We start from the raw sequence: 8,678 nt of genomic DNA, 5'->3' as shown, positions 1-8,678 counted from the left end.
CAGAGGCAGCGAGCACCGATGTTTTGTTCTGCAGTGAGCTGGGATGGGCGGCGTCTGGTGGGGGCCACGTCCTGGCAGTCCCCAGCTGCTGAATTTGGCTGCGCTGTTGCAGCGCCGCCGGGGATGAACTCACAACAACAAGGGTTGGCCACAGCACTCCTGAAAACCCCAGAGCCTGGGAATGCCAGCCCCTGGGCTGGAGCTCCTGGCACGTGGGGTCCCCCAGGGAAAAAAGGCTTTGGGGGCATCCTGGAGACCCCAGGCACTTCTGGCAGGGCCGTGTTGATCCCTGCTGGATGTGGGGCACCGCAGAGCGATGCCGCTTGCAGGTCACACCTGACCAGCGAGGCCCCTTTGTCACGCTGCCAAAATAACGATTTTTCAGCACTTGGCCTCAAATCGCAGCTCCCAGTTAACCCAGCTGTGTGCTGGGAATGGCTCCCTAAAGAAAACCCCGTGTGCGCCCCTGTCCTGCCGGCCTCTTGCTGGCAGCTTTCCATCGCGTGACTCGTGCCAGCTCCAGCACCGGCGGCTGGGAAGGGACCCGTGCCACTGCTTTGTCCCCGGGGCATTTATTGGCATTTATTGCCCACCCTGCAGGGTCACCAGCCGAGGTCCTGGCTGGCAGCAGCTCACGCCGTGGGCACAAATCGGCGTTCCCAGCCTGGCACAGCAGCAGCGAGGGCAGATATTCAGCTGGGCACTGCTTGGTGCTGCTGGAGACGGTGCCCGGGGAGGGCTCAGCACCTCCACTGCCCCGCGGGCACCCGCTCCTCCCCGCCGGTGCCCGCGCTTTCACCCCGGCTCCTCCGCTGCCCCAGCGCTGCGGCAGGAACGTCGGGGAGGGCAGGGCCCGCAGATGAAAGAGAAACGTCTGCACCCACCCCATGCCAGGAATATCTGCCCGCAGGGTGTGTGCTCCGTGGGCACGGCTGCTCCTACATCAGCTGCTTCGCGGAGATGGGGCCCCAGCACGGATAGGGGCCCCATCCAGCCCTGTCCCCAGCCCCTTCCCCTCCTGGTGCTGTGCCCGTGGCTGCCCTGCCTTGGCACGGGAGGACCCGCAGCCTCCCCAGTGCAGCGAGGCCGGGCAGATTTTGGCTCCTGTGGGTTACAAATCGTGCCCAAATCGATGGGGTCAGAGGGTGCCCGGGGAGGAGCCGCGCAGCACATCCCAGGGCTGTAAAGTGGTGACGCAGCTCCTCTGCTGCTCCTGTTTTCTCACTCGTGTGACTTTCCCCCCCCCGCCGTGGCCTCTCCCTGGGGCTGGCGGGCAGGAGCGGGTGACGACACGATGGGTGGCTGCCACCTGCCCCGGGCTGCCACCGCCCCGCGGTGGCACGGGGACACGCAGGGAGCGGGGTGTGAGGTGGGGTGGGGAGGGCTGCGCTCCCCCCTGGGCCAGAAAATGGTCGTGGCAGGGAAAATTGGGGCTGGGGGCTCACCCTGAGACCCCCAGACTCGAGTCTCTTCTCTCTCCATCCTTGTTTAATGATGCCCCCCCCGTTTGGTACTTGCTCTCCCCCCGAAATCATCTGGCCAGCAGCAGCAGCATCAGGGGGCTCCAGATGGCACCCCCCGAGGTACCCCTGGCTCTCCAGCTGGCTCTGGGACTGAAATTAAGTTTTATTTAATTATTGTCTCCGTAACGGTGAGGGACAGAGCAGGCACAGCAAAAATAGCCAGTTTCTATGGCAACCGGGAATCGGGTGGAATCGTCTCCTTGGAGAGAGCGCCGTCCCCATCGGTCCCCAGCCCGGTGACACCGCAGGTCCGTGACAGAGGACGCACAGGGGGGGGTGTTGGGCACAAAAAGGATGTGAAAGGACCCGGGTGGTGTGGAGCAGAGGCTGCCACGAGCGGGATCCCTCCCCTCTGAGCCCTGCCAGCCTCCCAGCACCTTCCCTCCCCAGCTCGGTGCCGTCCCGTGGGGCTCACAGGCAGCAGGGCCGGGAGGAATTTCAGCAGTTTCGCAGCTGGAGGAGCAGGACAGGGACCTGCCCTCTCTCGGCCCGTGAGTCACCGCCCAGCCTGCACCACCTGCAGCATTTGGCCACGGATGAGTGGAAAAAAAAATAATAAACCAACAAAAAAAAAAAAAACAAACAGAGCCCTGGTCCTGTGCTCTCGCCAGCACTGCTCAGCCGGCCGCACCGGGGCAGGGATGGGGGTCCCATGTGGGGAGCTCACTGGGGGTCCAGCAGCCCGTGATCTCTGGGGGAAGGTGAGGTGTGCTCTGTGGGATAACCACCCCTGGGGCTGCACCGGGGGGTCCCGCACCCATCCCTGGAGCAGCTGGAGGGAGGTCAGGTACCCGGGGCACCGCACGAAGCCGCCGTGCCCACCGCCGAGCCTCAGCCCTGGAGGCTCCATCAGGACATGGGCTTGGGCTGGTGGCACGCATCGACCCCAGGAGGAGCCTCCAGCCTCAGCCCTTCTCCAGCCTCATCCTCCAGGAGCCTCCGGGGTCTTTTCCAGTGACCCCAGCCCCAGGAAGAGGTCACCACAGAGGCTGTGGAGGCTCCGTTGGGACACGGGCTCGGGCGGACCCTACTCAGACCACGGCTGGGGGGACACGGTGGGACCCCAGGAGGAGCCTCCAGCCTCAGCCCTTCTCCATCCCCAGCCTCCAGCAGCCCCCGCGGGCTCCTTGCCGGCCTCGGCCTCCCCAAGGGAGGCCCCCCGTGGTCACGTGACCCCGTTAATTAATTCCCATTTCGGCTGCTCTGACGTCATTCTTCATCAATTAATTGATTAATTTGCTGTCCCAGCAGGGATGTTGCTCGCCCGGCCAGCCCTTGGGTAACCTGGAGGCTCCCAGCGAGGTCCAATCAGAACGCAGCCGGGTGGGGTGAGAGGAGGGCTCTGATTGGCTGCTTGGGGCTCTCCTGAGTGCTGATGGTGAGAGCTGGGCTCTGATTGGCCGCTCTGGTCCCTCCTGAGCGCTCATTGGTGGAGCTTGGATCCTGCTGCTGGCGGCTGCTGGGGGCAGCACCCATGGGTGGCGAATGGGGCGGGGTGGGGGAGCCTGGGGGGCAGGGGTCCCGTGGGGCAGCGAGGGAACCTGCCCCTGCCTCACCCCATGGGCATGGACTGGGACCAGGGTGAGCCCAAGCATGGGGTGGGGCACCCATGGGTGCTGGCGGGGCACCTGTGGGGTGATGGGGGGACCCCCATGGGAGCTGGTGGGACACCCCTGGGTGCTGGTGGGACACCAAAAGGGGTGCTGGTGGAACCCATAGTAGCAGGTGGGACACCCATGGGTGCTGCTGGGACACCCATGGGTGCTGGTGGGACCCCCCTGGGATCTACCAGACATGCTGACCTAGCTGCTGGTCCTCTGGCACCACAGGGGCCTCCTGGGGCTCTCGGTGCTGTGGTTGAGGATCCCCGGGGGGCTCAGCCGCTGCCCTCCGCCTCCAGAGAGGCCCCTGGAGCCAAAATCACCCCGGCTCGTCCCCATAACCCAGCACTGAGCCCCCCCATGAGGCTCCCCTGGGATCCGGTGCGCTCCCCTCACCTCTGGGTGAGGCCATTTCTCTGGGTGAAGGTCCTGCTATTATTTTTTTCCTCGTTTCATTCAAACTGACATGTTCAACGTTTCATTTTTCCCATTCGAGGCACCTCTCCTGACCTCGCCGTGCAGAGCCCAGCCCGGGAAGTTCCCTGGCCCTGCTGCAGCACCGGGGCTCACCGCTGGCACCTTTCACCTCCCCTCCCGCTGAACCCCACCGCTCCTTGGCTCCGGCCCTTTTGGCAGGCAACCTCCTTCTGTGTGCTTAAAAAAAATATTCGAATGTTACTCCGAATGTACGTTTTCATGCCTTTAGCAAGTCATTTTTTTAAAAAAAAAAAACCCTTTTGGCTCGCCTTCCTGTGGTTTCGCGTTTCACTTGCCCCCATTTCTACTCAGTGCTGCTCGCCGTGTTTGGACACGGTTATAACTTAATCAAAGATATCACTTTACTTCCAGCAGGCTCCTGCACTTGCTTTTAGAAAAACATTTGCTATAATACTGCTGGAATCTCTTTGGACAAACAGTGTGCATTTACTGAGTGCCTCCAGTACCACCTCTGCGTAATTCCGTGCTATCAGCAGACATTTTACTCTTTTGGTGGCCTCTCTAATTGCTTAATTTCCCTGTTTTCTCGGTTTCTTGATTTTAATTGAGTCCATCTTGCACATAAATAATTCTGCAGATTTTACAGCGCTGTTTTTTCTGTCCTAGGACATGATTGTGATCATCAGAGCCACAGTTTGGGCTGGGCTCAATGCCTGCTTGTAGAGCCTGGTAACAGATGGGCTGCAACTGGGATGGATGCAATGTGTGTGTGGGAATGGCCGGGTGTGAAAGCACCACGAGAAACCCTAAAGAGGAAATCGTGAGAGTGGCCTACGCTGATAACCAGTGCCACGGTCACCATCGGGCATCCCTCTGGTAGGGGGACGTGAGCAAGGCTCAGAGGCCAAAGCAGCCATTGTGGAAATGATTTAATTCTTATAGGGCATCAAAACCTGTCCTCACCATTGTTGCCAGCAGCAAAGAGGTGCCCCAGCCTGCTGGCGTGGCCTTGGAGGGTCCCCTGGGGGTCGGTAGGAAAGGGGTGCCCAAGGGGTGTGTGCCCGCAGCGGGGTGGAGGTGCCCGTGATGGACACCCTGCAGGAGAAGAGGTCCCCAAAAAACCCTGGTGTCCCCCCCCTGGCAGCGTGGTGACAGGTTGGTGTCCTTCCCCTGCCACCCCATCCGCCTGCATTCCTGCGGGCTGACTCAGGGGCGTGCAGACACCACCCACCCTGCCCTGCAGTGCGGGAGGGTGCTGCTCCTCCTCGGGGCACGGCAGGGGCAGGATTCGGCCATCTGAGGCCACGAAGTTGTTTGGGACGGTGGGGACGGTCCTGGCTTCAAGCTCGGACCATCCTGCAGGGCTCCTTGTTCCGCCAGGAGGAGGAGGAGGAGGGTCCCCCTTGGGGTCTGGGCACTGCTCTGCCCTCTCGCAGCTCCCCCGGGGCTCCTCTCCCAGAGGGATGCTGGGCACAATTTTTATTATCTCCAATAAAAATGAGAAAATAGTGATAGAGAAAAGTAATTTCAGCAAACAGCTTTTTTTTTTTTAAAAAAAAAAAAAAAAAAAAGCACATAAAAATAGGTGCCCAGAGGTGTGTTTGGGTTGGGGGCTGGAGGTGTGCCTGTGTGCCAGCGGGCAGCGAAATGCATCGTAGACCAAAAACTGTGCTGGAGCTCGGAAATAGCAGCCCTGTCCCCAAGTGCCAGGGACCATTTGCGACTGAAACCGAAGCAGGAATTGCCCCCAGGGAGCTCCCAACCCCTGTGGCACCGATCAGCCGAGCAGAACTGCGGTGCTGCGGGAGAAGCCACGATTGCCCTCCGAGCGTGCGGCAGAGCCCGAGCCAGGACTCGGTGGCAGGGGATTTCTCTTTTAAACAAAGCCGACTCAGTCTCTCACCCTTCCCTCCTGACCTTCCTCCCTCGCAGGGTGTTTGCCCAAGGGGCACGGCCAGCTCTGCGCTGCGGCACGCAGGGAGCAGGGTGCCCACAGGATGCCCGCAGGGTGCCCGCAGCCCCGCTGCGTCCCGCAGGATCCTCCAGGCTGGTCAGGGACAGGACTTGGGCAGGCATCAGTGGTTATTCAGGCAGGAATTCAGACCCTCTTTTATCTCCAAACCTTGCTCACTTTACCCTCCATAAGACTCAGGCAGGGCAGCTGCGTTTCGCCTCCTCATTTTGGGTGTCTTTTTGGCTGCTGTAGGGTTGGGATGGAGGGAGGCACAGGGCATGTGTTGGCACCATTGTCCTGCCCTGAGCGCTCAGAGCTCCTGGAGTTAATGGGGTCACCGCATTTCTCAGTGCTTATCAGCCTGCTGGGGTCTTGGGTCCCACTGGTTATCGACAAAGGCCGCTCACATAACCCCTGCCCTGGTGCTTTTCCTGGTGCTGTCACGTTGGGATGTTCCATCCGCGTTTCAGACCAATTTTAACATTTTATTTACAGTCTCTGTGCCCCAATCCTGCTCTGCGCTCAGCAGTTCTGGGTGCAACGTGTGATCTGCAGGTTGGGCCACTGAGGTCCAGCCGAGCAGTTTGACTCTTTGCTAAGGAACATTTGTGGTGCTTCAGAAAGCCACCGCACAAGGGGCACGTGTAATGGTGCTAGGGCTGGCCCGAGGGTCTGTCCAATGCAAAAAAAATCTCCGAGTAAGGTTTGGCAGTTTGGATTGCAGAAGACGGGAGCTGCTTTGACCAAGGAGGGGTTTTAAGAACTTTTTCAGCACAGTTCTAGGTTAAGATGTACTTCACACGATCTCCATCCTAGCATCATTTGGAAAACATCCTATTAAAATCCGGAGCTGATTTCCTCACCGTGTTACTTCTAAACCCAGCGTGTTTGGTGCAACCTGCAGCTACGCCGTGCCACCGAGTGGCTCAGGCGGTGAGAGGGATTTCCTCCCTAGCACTTTTCCCACAGTGTCCGTCCCTGCTGCGTCCTGGCACCGCTGGCAGCGCCGCTGCCGGGCTGGCACCCTGCCCTCTGCCCGCCCCGAGCCTGGCACGGCGCTGGCTCACACACCTTCCTTCCCGCAGCACCTTATCTGCCAGGCAGCCACAGCTGTTCCCACATTTCAGGGTGTTTTTTTTTTTTTTGTGGCCATGACCCGGAGCTTGCAGCAGCCCCGGGGACACGGGGCAGGGGTGGCTCTGCGCCTTCCTCCCCTCTCTGCCCTCACGCAGCATCCCGCAGACAACGCGGTGCTGTGCCACGGGTGGTGCTGGTGGGATGTCACCACTCAGACCCCGCTGTCTCTCTGTCCCACATCCCCTCTGCCTTTGCTCTGTGCTGGCAGCCCCAGGTTTGCTCCCACACAATGAACTCAGGGAAAGTGCTTCTGTTTTTGTATGACCCTACAAGGATGGAGAGACCCTCCAGGCTGGGCAGGACTTTGTGCCCCATGAGCTCACTTTGTGCCCATGCTTAGGACAACAGGATTCAGATGCCCCTGTAGGATGTGGAACCATCTCTCCAAGCACAAAGAGCCCCAGGGGCTCGGGGGAGCCCTGGGACTGTGGCTGGTCCTGGAGCTCTGCTCTCCATCCTGTCGTCCAGCCTTTCACCCCTCCCATGGCAGGGTGCGCTGGGTCCCCGTGGGTGACGTGCCCATGGCACACTGTCCTGCCTGCACAGCACCTCAGGGGAGCCACCCGCTCTGTATTTGACCCCCAGCAGGCAGCAGAAGCCAAAGCACATCCCAGAGCCCCTGGAGGTGTCCTGGATGTGCTGGCAGCATCCCCCTGCTGCGTTTCTCACGTCCCCACCATGGGGCTCCAGGACCCCATGGGCTGGGGCTGTGTGGCCAGGGGGAGCCCAGCTCTGCTCTGGTCCCAGCACCTGGTGCTTGGGGACACGGTTTAGTGGTGACATTGGTGTAGGGGATGGTTGGACCAGGTGATCTTGGAGGGATTTTCCATCCCTAATGACTCTGGGACTCCATGAGCCAGCAGAGCAGCTCCTGGCGAGGCGAGCAGGGCACAGCAGGCAGCAGCCCGTGCCCATGGCCACGAGCACCTTGCTGCCAGGGGACAGGGCCAGAGGGGCGAGGAATCAGCCACCAGCCCCAGAAGCTTTCCTTGGAGCTAGACAGCTCCTGGGGGCAATGGCCCAAACCCTGGCGGGGCTGGGACTCCTATCAGCCGAGCTGTTAAGCCTTTTGGCAGCTGCCTCGGCGAGGTGTGAGTAACCTTAAGATATCCCCCGCCTACAGTCACGAGTGCTGGGCAGGAGCAGGGGCAGGCTATCAGCCCCACGCTGCAATTAGTGCTGCATCACCCGTGGGCCAGCTGGGCTGGCGTCACGCAGCGCGCTGCCACGCCTGGCAGATACCGGCGGGATGGGGCCGTCACCCGCTGACTCAGGGCCACCAGCGCCGCAGGCACTGACCTGGATCTCAGGGAGAGAGCATCTCGCGAGCTGCTGCCTCGCTGCAGCCTTGAGAAACCCCAGCATAATGCGGGCTGCTGGCTGGCGGCACCCTGGGTCGGTGTCTGGGTGCTGAGCAGCTCGCGGTGTGGGGCTGAGTCACGAGAGAGCGAGGCGCCGGGGGGTTTCTCCGTCTGGGAGGGAGGCTTTGCCTTCCCCTCACCTGTAGCATCCAGCATCCTCGGAGTTGCTGCTCAGCACCACGTCCCTGGGGAACAGGGCTTTTGGGGTGAGAGCTTGGGGGTTTTCCATCCTGAGCCAGGTCTGGAGGCACCTCCAAGCACACGGTGCCGATCCTGTGCGTCTCCGGCACCTCGGAGGGGTCCTGTGCACCCCAACACCTGCGTGTGGCCACACAGCACCAGCACAGCCCCAGAACAGTGCTGCCCACAGGCACCAATCCTGTGGGACAGATGATGTCTGTGTCCCCCACCCTGAGCTCCTGCCCCCCAGGACGATCCTCTCCCCACTTCTTTGGTGCCAGCGATGAGAACGGGACCAGCTCCAGGGGACACCCGTGGCACCTGAGGTCTAGCAGTGCCCCTGCCCCATCCAGCAACGTCTCCTCTGGGTCTGTTGGGGCCGGGAGGGGAGTTTCTGGCTTATTCCCACCCTGATTCACCTATGGGCTGCCCTGGGGTCACAGCCGTGCCTCTGTGGCCAGGACATCTCCAGGTGGAGGACAGG

The 8,678-nt window shown here is 61.1% G+C and overlaps 1 long non-coding RNA gene across 1 annotated transcript; it reads left to right on the top strand.

The window, feature by feature from the left end:
* The first annotated feature begins 3,048 nt into the window (after positions 1–3,048).
* On the top strand, positions 3,049–3,765 carry LOC311423467. Its single transcript, XR_014685725.1, has 3 exons — positions 3,049–3,104; positions 3,353–3,526; positions 3,621–3,765. It is a non-coding gene; the product is annotated as an uncharacterized lncRNA (long non-coding RNA).
* Positions 3,766–8,678: the final 4,913 nt, after the last annotated feature.

This window comes from Aythya ferina (genome assembly GCF_964211825.1).
Source record: "Aythya ferina genome assembly, chromosome: 25".
NCBI classification, from domain to species: Eukaryota; Metazoa; Chordata; class Aves; order Anseriformes; family Anatidae; genus Aythya; species Aythya ferina.
The sequence above is the reverse complement of the archived record's forward strand: the minus strand, read 5'-3'. Positions and strand labels throughout refer to the sequence as shown.